At 45.3% G+C, this 19,148-nt stretch overlaps 1 long non-coding RNA gene across 1 annotated transcript in view; it reads right to left on the reverse strand.

Annotated features, from left to right (window-relative positions):
• LOC148000909 (uncharacterized) overlaps positions 1-19,148 on the reverse strand; it is a 94,205-nt gene that overhangs the window by 68,565 nt on the left and 6,492 nt on the right. The gene's annotated exons all lie outside the window — the stretch shown is intronic.

The raw sequence follows: 19,148 nt of genomic DNA on the forward strand, positions 1-19,148 counted from the left end.
ACAGTCTAGGCTTCATGAGTGACAGTTTTCTGTCAGAGATAGGTCAGTAATGACTGACCCCTTTCAAAGAAAGACCCTAGAGAAACTAAGGAGTCCCCTAAACTATGCTACAACTGTTACAACTCTCAAGACCTTTTGGCATTTGGCTATTTCATCCCCCAAATGAACGAAGGACTAAACTTCCCAGGAACTCACAGACCATCAGAACAACTTGTTCTTCACTAGATCATGTAACACCTTCCTGAGTTCATGAGAAACCAGTCCTATGTTTGATATGACTCCTCCCTACTTTCCTCACTGGGTCAGACAAGGACAACAGAGGACATTAAAGAACCCGTGTTTTTAGTCTATCCTCTGAATCTGTGCTTTTGTGTGGAGGAAAAGATTCACATTTCACTTCTGGAACTAGAGAATGCCCTCAGACACACACAAGAGAGACCTTTGGTGCAAAGTTCCCTATGGCGATGACAAATGAGCCTCAACCTGCAATTTGGCCTTCTACTCATTCACAGAGACATTGTGGTCAGCAGCAGAGTGAGCTGGGGTTCGGCAGCTCAGGGCCCCGGCAGCACAGAGATGCCTCTGTAGAGATGGAACTTGGCTCCCGGTCCTCTGGCCACCTGTAGAGGTAGGAATCCATTGGTCTTATTGTTGGGAAATTGGAGAGATGCCATTGTACCTCAAGGCCAGAGATCTTGTCATTGTTCTGGGGAAAAAAGAGGAGGAGGAGGAGGAAGAGGAGGAGGAGGAGGAGGAGAAGGAGGAGAAGGAGAAGGAGGAGGAGGAGAAGGAGAAGGAGGAGAAGGAGAAGGAGGAGGAGGAGAAGGAGGAGGAGAAGGAGAAGGAGGAGAAGGAGAAGGAGGAAGAGGAAGAAGAGGAGGAGGAGGGAATAGGGGGTAGAAGGAAAGAGGAGGAATGAGGAGGAAAGAGGAGGAGGAAGAAGGGGAGAAGGAAGATGAGAAGGAAGACTACAAGGAGGAGGAAGGGGAGGAGAAGTGAGGACAGGAAAGGAAAAAAAGGAGAAGGAAGAGGAAAAAGGAAGAGGAGGGGAGAAGAAGGGAGAGGAAGAGGAAGAGAAGGGGAGGAAGAGGAAGAAGAAAGAGGAAGAGGAAAAGGAAGGAGAAAGAGGAAGAGGAAAAGGAAGGAGAAAGAGGAAGAAGAAGAGGAGGAGGAGGAAGAGGAGGAGGAGGAGGAGGAGGAGGAGGAGGAGGAGGAGGAGGAGGAAGGATTTTCTATATCTCTATATTTCTCCCAGGCAGAAAATGGACATAGAGAAGTAGGGTTTATTGAGCCTGTAGAATGACAGTGCTTAAAATACAGCTTGTTCTGCTTCATACAACGACCAACTAATGCCAGCACCAGAGCTTATTCAGGAAGACTCTGGTTATTAGCTGTTGTACCATATCCAGAATCTCTCTCTCTCTCTCTCTCTCTCTCTCTCTCTCTCTCTCTCTCTCTCTCTCACACACACACACACACACACACACACACACACACACAGTGCCACCCCATAGCTTTCTGAACCAGACTTCTGGTTCCCTGTGATTGCTTGTCTCTAGCATATACTAAGGTCATCCCAACCTATCAGTTCTTCCAACATGTCTCTGTGGGTGTAAACACTGGATAAGATTCAAGTCCCTTGTGTTTCCCTGGTCACTTCAGTCCCCATATAAATGAGTAGATAGGAAGAGAAATGTCAAGAGGGGATGAAAAGTCTACATCTACTGGCCTAGGACCGCAAAGGCTCAGTTTCTACCTAAACCTAGTGGGGCCTCTGTTGTTAGGGCATTTCTTTCACTTTCCTTCATGTATTTCCGTGTGGATAACAGTTCATTCCATTATCACATGCACTGTTACAAGATATTCATGTGTTACCTAGACACAGCAGTCAAAACTCAGTGAATTCCAGTTGAATCCGCAGTTTATAGCACAGAGAATTTAGTTACAGAAGGCAGGTGGAAGGTGAAGCTTTAGTGACTGTGAGAAGTGACCTGGCAGGTTCTGAGTCTTGGAGGAAAGTTAATGACCCAGGCAAATGATTCAGAGACAGAGTGGGCATGGTACCTACGGGCAGGGATTAGGGAACTGGCTCCAGGGCAGAGTTTGCAGTGGAAACCTACTCTGGTAGGTGGAGCAGAGAAGTTCATAGTCCAGAACATTCCAAAGGGAGGCAGAGGAACCAAGGGAAGTTGTTTAATGAGTATAGGAAGATCTGCCCACTATGAACATGATGTGAGTTTATAACCAGGTCAAAAGAGTGAAAGACAAGAGAGAATTATGGAGAAATAGGTCAGAAATTGCTACAGCAACTCAAACAAGACAGTCTTTATTTGAGATGAAGAGAGAGAAGGACAAATTTAAGAATAGCCCATTGTACGGGGTTATTGAATAATAAGGTTGAAAGAGCCCAAGAAGCCTTCGAGATGAAGCCCGGTGCAGATGGTACAGTTGAAGAGAAAACCCAGTTTGAAAGCAGAGACAGGTTCTTCTGGAACATGCAGCATTTGAGGTGGTGGTAGGGTTTGTAATGTGACCAAAGACAACGAATTTAAAGAAATGCATATGTTAAGTGCAAAGCTGGAACTCGACTTGAGAAGAGCAGAGGACCCACATTGTCACTTAAGCTTGAGGTATCTGGGATTTCCCATAGGCATAAATAAAGAGGTGTTAGGAACTAGAAATAAGAGGGGACACCATTCTGCCTTGTGGGAGTCTCTGTGGCAGCTGATTGGTTTCTTTCTCAGTGTATCTCATCTACATCACATCAGCATCAGGAGCGTGGACCCCACAGATAAGAATAGAGGAAGCTACCTGGGTCCCCAAGGCTTTGCATATACTCTAGTCAAAGACAGTGCTTAGCTAACATCCCATCATGCTGCTGGAATGCTTGGGTCATAAATTTGAGTAGACTCAATCATGTAAAGAGGAAACTATTTTAATCATAACTGTGTTCTAGGAGACCCTTTCAACTAACTGGACATCTTGTGAGTTTGAGTCACACGAAACTGAGCTTGGAGCTTTAAGGGTTTGACTTTAAAGATTTGACTTCCAGGAGGAATTTGGAGAATGGGCATTAGAGTTGGGTAACCTGGGCTGTGTGATATGGGCTGAAACGTGCCTGAAATATCTTTACAGGGAATGGGCAGTATGAGACTTTTATAGCGTACCATCCTAGAAGGCTAATGTTCAACAGTCACTGAAATCTTAGGATCTCCTCCACTTTAGAATAGAGAGCACATGTTAAAATACAACTAAAAACCATATAGGAATCATGCAAGAGAAAATTTGGTAAGTTTGACTTATAGACATCAAAAGCAGCATCGGGCCAGCAAGATGGCTCAGCAGGGCAAGTCTGATGACCCGTGTTCAAATCTCCAGGACATATGTGAGGGTGGAAGGAGAGAAGTGACTTCCTCTGACCCCCCCTCCTCTCTCTTATTTTATCTATCTGTCTGTCTGTCCGTCCATCTGTCCATCCACCCATCCATCTGTCCGTCCATCTGTCTGTCCATCCATCCATCCATCTATCTATCTATCTATCTATCTATCTATCTATCTATCTATCTATCTATCTATCTATGTGTGTGTGTACATATATACACACATACATACATAAGCCAACCACACACACTAATAATAATTACTTTTAAAGTAAATTTAAAAGATAGCCTGATAGAAATAGGCAAAGTGAGAGTCTGAGACAGGGTTTGTAGAACATCTTTCTGATGGAGGACTTCTTTCATTTAGAACAGATAAAGAGAAAACGTTTTTCAGAACATCCATCTGATAGAGGAAGCAGCAGCAAGCAGATGACGCAAAAAAGCACATTGGAGATATGGACAGACACCTCAGCAAAGAGAAGTATGAATGTTGAATAAGTATCTGCAAAGACATTCAGTGAGATGCACCGTAAGAGGAACATGTGCTATAGTCCCAATGAGACACGCGCTACCATAATGGCTTTATTGAAAACATTGTCAATACCGAGCATTGATGCTGTACACAGGTACTACCTACTTACACATCGCTGGCTGGATTCCAAAACAGCACAGTGATTTTTGGAAAGGAGTATGTTGGCTTTATGAAACAATTATACTCACTTAGGGTACAACCATTCCCGATCCTCCTATTTCGCCAAGAGAATTAAAGAAAACTACAGATCCACATACAGACTCTTAAATAAATGTTCACAGTAGACTTAGCTATAATTGCTAAGACCTCAATGATATGCAGGTATTTAGAAAGAAAGGAGTGAACGCTTTGCAGTATAAACATACAAAGGGCTAGTACTTCTGAAGTCACAGTCATTAATAACTGATCGAGGACGTGTCTTAAGAGATATGCGCCACCGCCGGAACCTGAAGGAAACAGACCGGATAAACAGTTCTCTGCACCCAAATCCCGTGGGAGGGAGAGCTAAACCTTCAGAGAGGCAGACACGCCTGGGAAACCAGAAGAGACTGCACTCTGCACACATATCTCGGACGCCAGAGGAAAACACCAAACGCCATCTGGAACCCTGGTGCACTGAAGCTCCCGGAAACGGCAGCGCAGATCTTTCTGGTTGCTGCCGCCACAGAGAGCTAGTGGACAGCACACCGCAAGCGAACTTGAGCCTCGGGACCACAGGTAAGACCAACTTTTCTGCTGCAAGAGACCTGCCTGGTGAACTCAAGACACAGGCCCACAGGAACAGCTGAAGACCTGTAGAGAGGAAAAACTACACGCCCGAAAGCGGAACACTCTGTCCCCATAACAGGCTGAAAGAAAACAGGAAAACAGGTCTACAGCACTCCTGACACACAGGCTTATAGGGCAGTCTAGCCACTGTCAGAAATAGCAGAACAAAGTAACACAAGAGATAATCTGATGGCGAGAGGCAAGCACAGGAACCCAAGCAACAGAAACCAAGACTACATGGCACCATCGGAGCCCAATTCTCCCATCAAAACAAACATGGAATATCCAAACACACCAGAAAAGCAAGATCTAGTTTCAAAATCATATTTGATCATGATGCTGGAGGACTTCAAGAAAGACGTGAAGAACTCCCTTAGAGAACAAGTAGAAGCCTACAGAGAGGAGTCGCAAAAATCCATGAAAGAATTCCAGGAAAACACAATCAAACAGTTGAAGGAATTAAAAATGGAAATAGAAGCAATCAAGAAAGAACACATGGAAACAACCCTGGATATAGAAAACCAAAAGAAGAGACAAGGAGCTGTAGATACAAGCTTCACCAACAGAATACAAGAGATGGAAGAGAGAATCTCAGGAGGAGAAGATTCCATAGAAATCATTGACTCAACTGTCAAAGATAATGTAAAGCGGAAAAAGCTACTGGTCCAAAACATACAGGAAATCCAGGACTCAATGAGAAGATCAAACCTAAGGATAATAGGTATAGAAGAGAGTGAAGACTCCCAGCTCAAAGGACCAGTAAATATCTTCAACAAAATCATAGAAGAAAACTTCCCTAACCTAAAAAAGAGATGCCAATAAGCATACAAGAAGCCTACAGAACTCCAAATAGATTGGACCAGAAAAGAAACACCTCCCGTCACATAATAGCCAAAACACCAAACACACAAAATAAAGAAAGAATATTAAAAGCAGTAAGGGAAAAAGGTCAAGTAACATATAAAGGCAGACCTATCAGAATCACACCAGACTTTTCGCCAGAAACTATGAAAGCCAGAAGATCCTGGACTGATATCATACAGACCCTAAGAGAACACAAATGCAAGCCCAGGTTACTGTATCCTGCAAAACTCTCAATTAACATAGATGGAGAAACCAAGATATTCCACAACAAAACCAAATTTACACAATATCTTTCTACAAATCCAGCACTATAAAGGATAATAAATGGTAAAGCCCAACATAAGGAGGCAAGCAATACCCTAGAAGAAGCAAGAAATTAATCGTCTTGGCAACAAAACAAAGAGAAGAAAAGCACACAAACATAACCTCACATCCAAATATGAATATAACAGGAAGCAATAATCACTATTCCTTAATATCTCTCAACATCAATGGCCTCAACTCCCCAATAAAAAGACATAGATTAACAAACTGGATACGCAACGAGGACCCTGCATTCTGCTGCCTACAGGAAAAACACCTCAGAGACAAAGACAGACACTACCTCAGAGTGAAAGGCTGGAAAACAACTTTCCAAGCAAATGGTCAGAAGAAGCAAGCTGGAGTAGCCATTCTAATATCAGATAAAATCAATTTTCAACTAAAAGTCATCAAAAGAGATAAGGAAGGACACTTCATATTCATCAAAGGAAAAAATCCACCAAGATGAACTCTCAATCCTAAATATCTATGCCCCAAATACAAGGGCACCTACATATGTAAAAGAAACCTTACTAAAGCTCAAAACACACATTGCACCTCACACAATAATAGTAGAAGATTTCAACACCCCACTCTCATCAATGGACAGATCATGGAAACAGAAATTAAACAGAGACGTAGACAGACTAAGAGAAGTCATGAGCCAAATGGACTTAACGGATATTTATAGAACATTCTATCCTAAAGCAAAAGGATATACCTTCTTCTCAGTTCCTCATGGTACTTTCTCCAAAATTGACCATATAATTGGTCAAAAAACGGGCCTCAACAGGTACAGAAAGATAGAAATAATCCCATGCGTGCTATCGGACTACCACGGCCTAAAACTGGTCTTCAATAACAATAAGGGAAGAATGCCCACATATACGTGGAAATTGAACAGTCCCCTATCAATGATGACCTGGTCAAGGAAGAAATAAAGAAAGAAATTAAAGACTTTTTAGAATTTAATGAAAATGAAGGTACAACATACCCAAACTTATGGGACACAATGAAAGCTGTGCTAAGAGGAAAATTCATAGCGCTGAGTGCCTGCAGAAAGAAACAGGAAAGAGCATATGTCAGCAGCTTGACAGCACACCTAAAAGCTCTAGAGCAAAAAGAAGCAAATACACCCAGGAGGAGTAGAAGGCAGGAAATAATCAAACTCAGAGCTGAAATCAACCAAGTAGAAACAAAAAGGACCATAGAAAGAATCAACAGAACCAAAAGTTGGTTCTTTGAGAAAATCAACAAGATAGATAAACCCTTAGCCAGACTAACGAGAGGACACAGAGAGTGTGTCCAAATTAACAAAATCAGAAATGAAAAGGGAGACATAACTACAGATTCAGAGAAAATTCAAAAAATCATCAGATCTTACTATAAAAGCCTATATTCAACAAAACTTGAAAATCTGCAGGAAATGGACAATTTCCTAGACAGATACCAGGTACCGAAGTTAAATCAGGAACAGATAAACCAGTTAAACAACCCCATAACTCCTAAGACCAATGGAATAGAATTGAAGACCCAGAAATGAACCCACACACCTATGGTCACTTGATTTTTGACAAAGGAGCCCAAACCATCCAATGGAAAAAAGATAGCATTTTCAGCAAATGGTGCTGGTTCAACTGGAGGTCAACATGTAGAAGAATGCAGATTGATCCATGCTTATCACCTTGTAGAAAGCTTAAGTCCAAGTGGATCAAGGACCTCCACATCAAACCAGACACACTCAAACTAATAGAAGAAAAACTAGGGAAGCATCTGGAACACATGGGCACTGGAAAAAATTTCCTGAACAAAACACCAATGGCTTATGCTCTAAGATCAAGAATCGACAAATGGGATCTCATAAAACTGCAAAGCTTCTGTAAGGCAAAGGACACTGTGGTTAGGACAAAATGGCAACCAACAGATTGGGAAAAGATCTTTACCAATCCTACAACAGATAGAGACCTTATATCCAAAATATACAAAGAACTCAAGAAGTTAGACCGCAGGGAGACAAATAACCCTATTAAAAAATGGGGTTCAGAGCTAAACAAAGCATTCACAGCTGAGGAATGCCGAATGGCTGAGAAACACCTAAAGAAATGTTCAACATCTTTAGTCATAAGGGAAATGCAAATCAAAACAACCCTGAGATTTCACCTCACACCAGTGAGAATGGCTAAGATCAAAAACTCAGGTGACAGCAGATGCTGGCGAGGATGCAGAGAAAGAGGAACACTCCTCCATTGTTGGTGGGATTGCAGACTGGTACAACCATTCTGGAAATCAGTCTGGAGGTTCCTCAGAAAATTGGACATTGAACTGCCTGAGGATCCAGCTATACCTCTCTTGGGCATATACCCAAAAGATGTCCCAACATATAAAAAAGACACGTGCTCCACTATGTTCATCGCAGCCTTATTTATAATAGCCAGAAGCTGGAAAGAACCCAGATGCCCTTCAACAGAGGAATGGATACAGAAAATGTGGTACATCTACACAATGGAATATTACTCAGCTATCAAAAACAACGACTTTATGAAATTCGTAGGCAAATGGTTGGAACTGGAAAATATCATCCTGAGTGAGCTAACCCAATCACAGAAAGACATACATGGTATGCACTCATTGATAAGTGGCTATTAGCCCAAATGCTTGAATTACCCTAGATCCCTAGAACAAATGAAACTCAAGACGGATGATCAAAATGTGAATGCTTCACTCCTTCTTTAAAAGTGGAACAAGAATACCCTTGGCAGGGAAGAGAGAGGCAAAGATTAAAACAGAGACTGAAGGAACACCCATTCAGAGCCTGCCCCACATGTGGCCCATACATATACAGCCACCCAATTAGACAAGATGGATGAAGCAAAGAAGTGCAGACCGACAGAAGCCGGATGTAGATCGCTCCTGAGAGACACAGCCAGAATACAGCAAATACAGAGGCGAATGCCAGCAGCAAACCACTGAACTGAGAATAGGACCCCCGTTGAAGGAATGAGAGAAAGAACTGGAAGAGCTTGAAGGGGCTCGAGACCCCATATGTACAACAATGCCAAGCAACCAGAGCTTCCAGGGACTAAGCCACTACCTAAAGACTATACATGGACTGACCCTGGACTCTGACCTCATAGGTAGCAATGAATAGCCTAGTAAGAGCACCAGTGTAAGGGGAAGCCCTTGGTCCTGCCAAGACTGAACTCCCAGTGAACTAGACTGTTGGGGGGAGGGCGGCAATGGGGGGAGGGTTGGGAGGGGAACACCCATAAGGAAGGGGAGGGGGGAGGGGGATGTTTGCCCGGAAACCGGGAAAGGGAATAACACTCGAAATGTATATAAGAAATACTCAAGTTAATAAAAAAAAAAAAAGAGATATGCGCTTGGGTGATTTAATCATTGCACCAACATCACACAGTACAGTTACACAGATAAAGGTGTCTATGAGATTGCTGGACAATATAATCTTAGGGAGTGGAGCTGTTGTATGTGGGTTCCATAACTGACACCAAAACATAGCTGTGCAGTGTGTAGATATGCACACAATAAAGATGTGTCTCTAAAATATGTTAACCAGCCCAGGTCTTGTGGAACACCCCTTTCATCCCAGCACTAGGGAAATAGAGGCAGACAGATCTCTGTGAGTTCGAGGACAGCCCAGTCGATATAGTAAGGGATAGGAATGGAGAGATGACTAAAGTCAGACCAGCGATTGTCTAGAACTGAGTGTGTGGCCTGGTGCCCATGAGGCCAAAGGTACTTTGCATGACAATAGGAGTGGTGTGTGACAATTTTCATGGTGGCATTTGCAAAACCTCATTCACTGACTGGACACTTAGGCATGACTCTTTGGTTGATTTTTTTCCCCCTTCTCTTACCCTAAGTACTCAGTAGACTATCTCCTAGATATACAGCATAATGTAAGTGTTTTGGAAATTAAAATAGTTCGCATCGGGGTTAGTGTGTTATGGGATAAAATACCACATGCGAATCAGTGAGAAGAACCAGAAATTGGATTATTTACAAAGCGAGCAGTGCCTTGAGCCAAGAGTGAAAGCCAGAATATAAAATGGGGTCCTTCCACATCCCCTCCCCTCCTCCCCCAGAGCACTTCCTTAGCATAGCAGAAATCTCAGCATGGGGCCATTTGGACCTGCACAAGATACAGTAAGGGTAGAAGCCAGACTTTCTGGGTCTCAAGGGGACCAGCAGATTCTAGCCACCATATGTGCTGAGTTAAGAAGAACCTTCATCCCGGCAGTTCTGATATGGCTCACTGGACGTGAATAAGCATTGTTGACAACATTGTACCCAAGGACCTTGAAGAATTTTTCAATCACTTCTCAGCAACTGTTCTCACCAGTGATGATACTCAGCTTAGCATGCTAAACTTTTTTTGTTTCTGCTCTGTGAAGGCTTACAAGTCTTTTTTTTTCTTCCTTCCATTTTTATTAATTGGATATTTCTTATTTACATTTCAAATGTTATTCCCTTTCCCAGTTTCCTGTCCATCAGCCTCCTAACCCCTCTCCTTCCCCCTCTATCTGGGTGTTCCCCTCCTCTTCCACCCCCTCACTACTGCCCCCCCAATAATCCCCTACACTGGGGGTCCAGCCTTGGCAGGACCAAGGGCTTCCCCTTTCACTGATGCCCCAATAAGGCTATTCACTGCTACCTATGGAGTTGAAGCCCAGAGTCAGTCCATGTATAGTCTTTAGTTAGTGGCTTAGTCCCTGGAAGCTCTGGTTGGCTGGCATTGTTGTTCTTCTGGTGTCGCAGGCCCTTCAAGTTCTTCTAGTCCTTTCTCTAATTCCTCCAACGGGGGTCCTGTTCTCAGTTCGGTGGTTTGCTGCTGGCATTCGCCTCTGTATTTGCTGTATTCTGGCTGTGTCTCTCAGGAGCGATCTATATCCGGTTCCTGTCGGCCTGCACTTCTTTGCTTCATCCATCTTATCTAGTTTGGTGGCTGAATATGTATGAGCCACATGTGGGGCAGGCTCTGAATGGGTGTTCCTTCAGTCTCTGCTCTAAACTTTGCCTCCCTATCCCCTCCTACGGATATTTTTGTTCCCCTTTTAAAGAAGGAGTGAAGCATTCGCATTTTGATCATCCCTCTTGAGTTTCATGTGTTCTAGGCATCTAGGGTAATTCAAACATTTGGGCTAATAGCCACTTATCAATGAGTGCATACCATGTGTGTTTTTCTGTGATTGGGTTACCTTACTCAGGATGATATTTTCCAGTTCCAACCATTTGCCTATGAATTTCATAAAGTCGTTGTTTTTGATAGCTGAGTAATATTCCATTGTGTAGATGTACCACATTTTCTGTATCCATTCCTCTGTTGAAGGGCATCTGGGTTCTTTCCAGCTTCTGGCTATTATAAATAAGGCTGCGATGAACATAGTGGAGCACGTGTCTCTTTTATATGTTGGGGCATCTTTTGGGTATATGCCCAAGAGAGGTATAGCTGGGTCCTCAGGTAGTTCAATGTCCAATTTTCTGAGGAACCTCCAGACTGATTTCCAGAATGGTTGTACCAGTCTGCAATCCCACCAACAATGGAGGAGTGTTCCTCTTTCTCTGCATCCTCGCCAGCATTTGCTGTCACCTGAGTTTTTGATCTTAGCCATTCTCACTGGTGTGAGGTGAAATCTCAGGGTTGTTTTGATTTGCATCTCTCTTATGACTAAAGATGTTGAGCATTTCTTTTCTGTCTCCTTTCCTCTCTTCCATCTCTGTGTGCTCCCTTCCTCTTATGTCCTGATTCTCCATACATTTTTTTTTTACCCTTTATTGACTTATTTCAAGGAATGACCCTGGTAAAGAGTCACCATTTGAATAGGTTCGGCTCGCATAGACTCCTGTATTTGAATGCTTGGCCCATGGAGAGTGGCACTTTGAGGAGGTGTGGCCTTGTTGGAGGAAGTGTGTCACCATGGTCGCTTTGAGGTCTCTATGCTCAAGCTATGCCCAGGGTAGCATTCCAGGGCCTCTTCCTGGCTGACAGGGGAAGGCTAGCCCCTTCTGCTGCCTTTGGGACAAGAAGAAGAACTCTCAGCATCTCCAGCATCATGCCTGCCTTCGCGCTGCCCTGCTCCCCTCTACGATAATTATGGACAGAAACTGTAAACAAACCTCAACTAAATGTTTGCCTTTATAAGAGTTGTCTTGGTCATGGTGTCTCTTCACAACAATGGAAATCTAAGACGACATTTATTCACGAATCAAAATTAACTCTGGGTTTGATCCTTAGCAATGCCCACCCCGACACACACACACACACACACACACACACACACACACACACACACTATTATGAGGGCTGGGACAGTCAGTGGTTCAGTGCTTGTCTAACTTGTACAGGGATGTGTGTTTGAAAACAATAAAATGAAATCTAAACGGCCAGGCATAGTGGTGCATACCTGTAATCCTAGCACTTGGTAGTTTAGACAGGGTCATTATAAGCCGAAGGCAAGCCTAGGCTACAAACAGCCATCCTATCTAAATGACAATAAGAACAAACCATTCTGCAAGTGTAGGCGCTGGTTTATTTAACTACCAATCTCACGCGTACGAAAGAGCTGACCCTCAGTCAGTGTACTGCAAGGGCAGCATCGTCGAGATGGCTTGATTCATGGATTGAATTGTCACCTCAAGTCAATACACACCAACCAAACGGTCTAGCTAATTCATGAATGAACGCCTTGAATCAACTCGCCCAAAGAACACAGCTGTCCTCAGATTGTCCTCCCGAGGCACCTTCAGGTTTGCGGCTCTGAGTAGTGAACACCAGCTAGGACCAGTCCACCAAGCAGTCACAGTGCTGAGTAAACTAGCTGATGAGGGAAGAAGGGTAGATGATAAGGGTCGCCTTTGTGTTTCTTTGGTTGGGATTCTTAAGTCAAAGGATGGTAAGACGGAAAGCACAGTCAACTTTGAGACAGACATAAAAACTCTGCAACTCTCCAGAGAGAGAGAGAGAAAGAGAGAGAGAGAGAGAGAGAGAGAGAGAGAGAGAGAGAGAGAGGAAGGAGGAGGAAGAGGAGGAGGAGGGAAGAGGAGAGAGGGAGGGAGGGAGAGAGAGAAAGAGAGAGAGGAGGGAAGGAGGGAGAGAGAGAGAAAGAGACAGAGAGGAGGGAAGGAGGGAGGGAGGGAGAGAGAGAAAGAGAGAGAGAGGGAGGGGGAGAGAGAGGAAGGGAGAGAGAGAGGGAGAGAGAGAGAAAGAGAGAGGGAGGGAGAGAGAGGAGAGGAGGAGGGAGGGAGAGAGAGAGAGGGAGAGAGAGAGGGAGAGAGAGAGGAAGGAGGAGGAAGAGGAGGAGGAGGGAAGAGGAGAGAGGGAGGGAGGGAGAGAGAGAAAGAGAGAGAGAGGAGGGGAGGAGGGAGAGAGGGAGAGAAAGAGAAAGAGACAGAGAGGAGGGAAGGAGGGAGGGAGAGAGAGAAAGAGAGAGAGGAGGGAAGGAGGGAGAGAGGGAGAGAGAGAAAGAGAGAGAGGAGGGAAGGAGGGAGGGAGGGAGAGAGAGAGAAAGAGAGAGAGGGAGGGGGAGAGAGAGGAAGGGAGGGAGGGAGAGAGAGAGAGAAAGAGAGAGAGAGAGAGAGAGAGAGAGAGAGAGAGAGAGAATATGGATGGCTTCCAATGCATAGAGTAGCTGTGGCACAGAGAAGGTTTTGACTCCCAGTTTTCCCTCAGCATCTGAAGGCTCCCAGAGAAGCTTACAATTAGGGAGAGAAAAACCTTTGAGAACTTATTCTAAAGGGGTTATTTTGGGGAAAGTGTAATTGAAAGAAATCGCGGCCAGTTGGTTTAGAATTTGCTCATGTAAAATGCATGCCTTCCGCAATGCACAAAGGGTTCCTGTTATAAGCCTCTCTGGTACCAGCGAGGAGAATTGGTCCACTGGCAAATTTATTGAGGGATTTCTCAGCTTAAGTACTATTTGTCTGTGAAATCTTTTGCAGATGGTAAAGTTATTTTAGTTCACGGCGATGTCCTCCGCATTTGTAAAACAGAGAGAAGGAAAATCCTAGGCATGTGAGGCCAAGAAGTAATTACACACTGTCCAGAGAGTCTGAAGGAAGCCGTAATATCCAGTCGACATCAATAACCCTTACTTAAAAGTAAAAAAAGAATATATCCCAAATAAATAATCTAATGTTTCAGGGCATCAAGAGGGAAAACAAAAGAAGGGAAAGAGAAAGGAAGGAAGGAAGGAACAGAGGGAGGGAGGAGGGTAGAGAGAAGCAGAAGAGGTAGGAGAGAAGGGAAGAGTAAGGTAAGACAGTACTCTCACTTTAAAAGGAGATGTTCAGGAAAATAGAGCCCACTCATCTGCCACCAAAAGCATCAACTTTCAGCACACAGTCACTGAACCTGGGTAGGAGTCCATCTGTGGGCCGTACGTACTGTTGACCAGAAAAAAAAATGTCATTCTGAAACCTCAGTTTGATGTCTCATCACCAGGAAACCAACTGACCTGGAGGGTCAAGGGTGTCATTTGTCTTAAGAGACTCCAAGAGCCGTGGAGGGAGAAGTAAGTTCCAAGCCCCCAATGCTGAATGAAGAAAGGAGAGCGGAGGATCTGCCTCTCATCAGGAACTACAGGCTCAGAGTTCCAGGAGCTAACAGTGACATAGAGCATGCGGCTTGGGTGCTCATTCCACTTCAGAGACAGCTCCCGGAGGTCAGGGGTCAGGGGGTGGACACACCATTCTCCCTACTGGCAATGAAAACAATAGACAAGAATTAAAGGGAGCTTTACTTTGGGAGGCTAAGTAACGTGTGGAGGTCAGAAAAGCAGAGGCAGAGTGGGATGGTACCCACCAGAAGACCACGGTTCTCACCTCTGCCGTCCCGTGTATGGGCAGAGGCAACAGATCCTCTTCCCCATCTTTCACAGAGATGGTTAGCTGCTTTTCATTCCCAGAGTCCCTTGCAGTTCACTTCTCTTACTTTCTCCCTGCCCCTACATGACAGTGTGAGAGCGGCAGCTCCTCCATGGATTCTGCAGAGAAGTAAGTAAATCAATGCCTGTCATCCCAAGAGCTTTTTCCTGCAGCAAAGGCCCAGAGCTCTGAGACGCAGAGGGGATGCAAAGGGTAGGTATGGGAGCAGAAGCGAGCCATTAGCATGTGAGACGCAGGATGCACATCTCTGCTTACCAAGGGGTTTCTCTGTGGCCTTATCTTGGCAACTCTTCTGGGTTTCTTTTAATGTAGAAAGAAAGTTGTTGGAAGCAGAGAGCTAAAGAAGACTCTGAAGTGATTGGACATAGCCAAGAGGCTAAGAGTTTTCAGCTAACAGGAGGGACGGGGAGAGAGACATTATTTACACTGTCCCAAACCCTAGGAGAGAATCTGATCTATGCATTTGTTTCTATCTGGATAGATAATGCCTCAGTCTGGAGAAGGACGAATCCAACAGTAATGTCTTGGAAGCTAGACCATTGCAAAGCCAACGGAAAGAAACCTTGTTTTACTCTATTGTCTGAGTTTGTAGTTACACACGGAGGAAACACACCTACTACCCATTAGGTAGTTGCAAAGGTAAACGGACTGTCATGGTGCACGACGAGACACAAAGCCTGTCAGCCATTAAACATAAGGAACACATGCACTGACATCAGATTCCTCCTGGAAGAGGGTAATGGCTGACTGTTGGTCAGAACTGACCTGAGGGCCCAGCACAAGCTACTAGAAGCCTGGAGCTGCTCAGCCCTTGTCTCTGTCCAACACTGCGTCAAGACCTGGCCCCGCCCCCATGTCTCAAAATTCCCTTCAAGCTTTTTTTTTTTTTTAATTAACTTGAGTATTTCTTATTTACATTTCGAATGTTATTCCCTTTCCTGGTTTCCAGGCAAACATCCCCCTAATCCCTCCCCCTCCCCTTCTTTATAGGTGTTCCCCTCCCCATCCTCCCCCCATTGCCACCCTCCCCCCAACAATCACGTTCACTGGGGGTTCAGTCTTAACAGGACCCAGGGCTTCCCCTTCCACTGGTGCTCTTACTAGGCTATTCATTGCTACCTATGGGGTCAGAGTCCAGGGTCAGTCCATATATAGTCTTTGGGTAGTGGCTTAGTCCCTGGAAGCTCTAGTTGCTTGGCATCGTTGTTCATAAGGGGTCTCAAGCCCCTTCAAGCTCTTCCAGCTTTAATGAAGTGCCCTGTGCTGTTTTAAGAGCTCACTGAGCCCGTTTGCTCAGACCTGTAAATTGTCCTTTTCACGCATCATGTTGGTAGCATTGTCTTTATAATGAGGTCCACCTCATTCGTTTGGTAAGCCTCAACCTTTACCCAGGTATTTGGTTAACGTTCCTCCATAGGAACATCCTGGGTCAAAACAGGATATCCAGTGCCTTAACTCAACCCAAAGCAGTTCTTCATTCAAGAAACCAACTAGTGGGTGGGTGAGGAAACGGCTTATGTACTGCGGTTCTTCCAGAAAACGTGACTACAGTTCAGGGCACCCGTGTTAGGCAGAACACAGCCACCTGCTACCTGAGCGCCAAGAGCTATGGCGCCCTCTTTTGGCCTCCACAGGCACTGCACTCAAGTGTGCAAACACATAGACACATATATGCATAATTAAAGAGTAAAACAATCTCTAAGATAAAAAAACTAGATTTTTAAAAAATGTTCTTAAGGATGTGGAGTGAAGCATGTTCCTCAAGTAATCAAGCAAAACCAGGTAAAAGTTGGGAATTTATTCGTGTTGGCATCCAAAACTTATCCAGTAGTCCTTAGCACAGTACTTTCCATAGGCTTTCTTCCTTCTTTTTTTTTCTAAAGTTTGTGTAAATCTAAGAAAGTCTAATAGAAAAAGTGAGAGTAGCTGAGGTTTTGGGTTAATCCTTGTATGTATCTCTTGCCCATGTCATACATGATACACTACAGACGCCCTAAAGATCACAGCCTAGGCTACGCCCTTGTTTTCAGATAAGTTTGTGATTATGTATTAGCATCTTAAAAATTGCAAACAGGAAGGAAAGAAATGCAACACATCAATGTTTCTTAGATGCAGTAAAAGTAGCTGTTTATCCAGTGTTTGCCTCTGCTTTGTGCATTGATTCTTCTATAAACGTTTTATTGATTCCTCATGGATTTCACAGTCCCACTCATCTCCCTGTCCCTTTAAATCCACCCTCTGCCCTGGCGGCCTCCCCCTCAAAAAAAAAAAAGATAAAATTTAAAAAAATCTTGTCATGGAAGCTGTAGTGTGCCGTGCCTTGTCACACGGTATATACCCTTTTGTTCACTCCTCTTTGCTTGCAAATGTTCATTGCAATGAGTCGTTGGCCTCGGTTTCAACACCTCTGGCTTCTGTTACACTATCAACACTGAAACCTCACTGGGAGTCCTCTTGGATATCCTGTTGCTGATTGTGTCATGGAGATCCTGCCGCTTTGAATCTGTATCACCAGCCCTTACACATGTTCCAGCAGTTCATAGATGGGGTAGATGTTGGGATGGACTAATTCAAAGCCCTGGCCAGCCTACCAGCTCGCCCACACCCACACCACCAGGGCGAGCTCTCCAGCACGGCCACAGCTAGCACACCCAGTACCACAATTGGCAGGGGGCAGGGGCAGTGCTCCTGATTTCATGTCCTCTGAGCCAGCTCGCCCACACCCATGCCACCCATGCCACCCATGCCACCCATGCCACCCATGCCACCCATGCCACCCGTGCCACCCGTGCCACCCGTGCCACCCATGCCACCCATGCCACCCATGCCACCCATGCCACCCATGCCACCCGTGCCACCCGTACCACCCGTGCCACCCATGCCACCCATGCCACCCATGCCACCCATGCCACCCGTACCACCCATGCCACCCATGCCACCCGTACCACCCGTGCCACCCATGCCACCCATACCACCCGTGCCACCCATGCCACCCATGTCACCCATGCCACCCATGCCACCCATGCCACCCATGCCACCCATGCCACCCGTACCACCCGTGCCACCCATGCCACCCATACCACCCATGCCACCCATGTCACCCATGCCACCCATGCCACCCATGCCACCCATGCCACCCATGCCACCCATGCCACCCATGCCACCCATGCCACCCATGCACCTCTGCCGCGCTTCCAGGTAAGGTTCAGGAAATGTTCTTTTGAGTGCCGCAGCTGGTGAGGGGCCGGGCCAGCTCTCCCGTGCTCATGACCCAGGGCTGGCTCACCGGCTCCCTCACAACCAGGGTCAGCTATGTGCTGCCCGGGCAAAGGGCGGGGCCAGCTCTCCCAAGTGTGGTGGTCAACAATGGGCAGGACCGGCTCAGTAAAGTGCGTTAGGCAGCAGTCCAGCACAGGGACATCTTCGTGACCTGTGATGGTAACACAGGCCTGAGACATCCACACAACATGGTTCTGATGAGATAGAACCATGAACCCAGACATGGACCCTGGCAGAAGCCTGGGCTAGGACACCACCATGGGCTCAGGTGGTTGTGCAGGTTCCTTATACCTGCCTGTTCCTCACAGCTGTGTGGACTCTCCAGTTCCACCTCTCTCCTCAGCGTATAAACCCCTCAGCGTTGCTCTCTCTCCCATCTCTGCACTGAGGTCTCCTTCTTTCACATCTGTCCATCACACATTCACCCATCCTCGTGATGCCTGCAGTGGGCCCTTGAGTGTCTTTCTTCTAGCCTCCTTGGGCAGATAGGCATTGGTTCTTAATATTGGTGTTTCCAAGATAGTCTAACTTCTTCTTTTCCTTATATTTCAGAAAATGAAGAATGGGGTACAAATAAGGGATTGTGCTTTAATGTCCCCAAGGACATTAGGCAGCAAGAAACTGGTGGTGAAGGGAAGGGCACTCTTTCAAGTTCTGGAATAACATAAAAGAAGTCAGGAAACGTGCTGATGGGTTTTTTCTTTTCTTTTCTTTTAAGATTTATTCATTTATTATATATAAGTACACTGTAGCTGTCTTCAGACACACCAGAAGAGGGCATCGGATCTCTTTACAGATGGTTGTGAGCCACCATGTGGTTGCTGGGAATTGAACTCAGGACCTCTGAAAGAGCAGTAGGGTGCTCTTAACCGCTGAATCTCTCCAGCCCGCTGATGGGTTTTAAATCCATTCAAACACATTACTTTTGTAATTTTAAAAACCTAACAAGTCACTTCAGACTTCAGTTCAAGCCCACACCCCAGTGCTTGCTGATTCTGGCTACCAACAGGCATCAGTGACTGCAGATTACATTCTTCAACTGTGCTTACCCCAGTCAAAGGAAAAGAAGAGTAAGCCAGCTGTCTAGTTTGATCCAGAAGTCAGAAAGGCGCATTGCACTGGAG

This window comes from Rattus norvegicus, chromosome 15 (genome assembly GCF_021556685.1).
Source record: "Rattus norvegicus strain SHRSP/BbbUtx chromosome 15, alternate assembly SHRSP_T2T, whole genome shotgun sequence".
Lineage (NCBI taxonomy): Eukaryota > Metazoa > Chordata > Mammalia > Rodentia > Muridae > Rattus > Rattus norvegicus.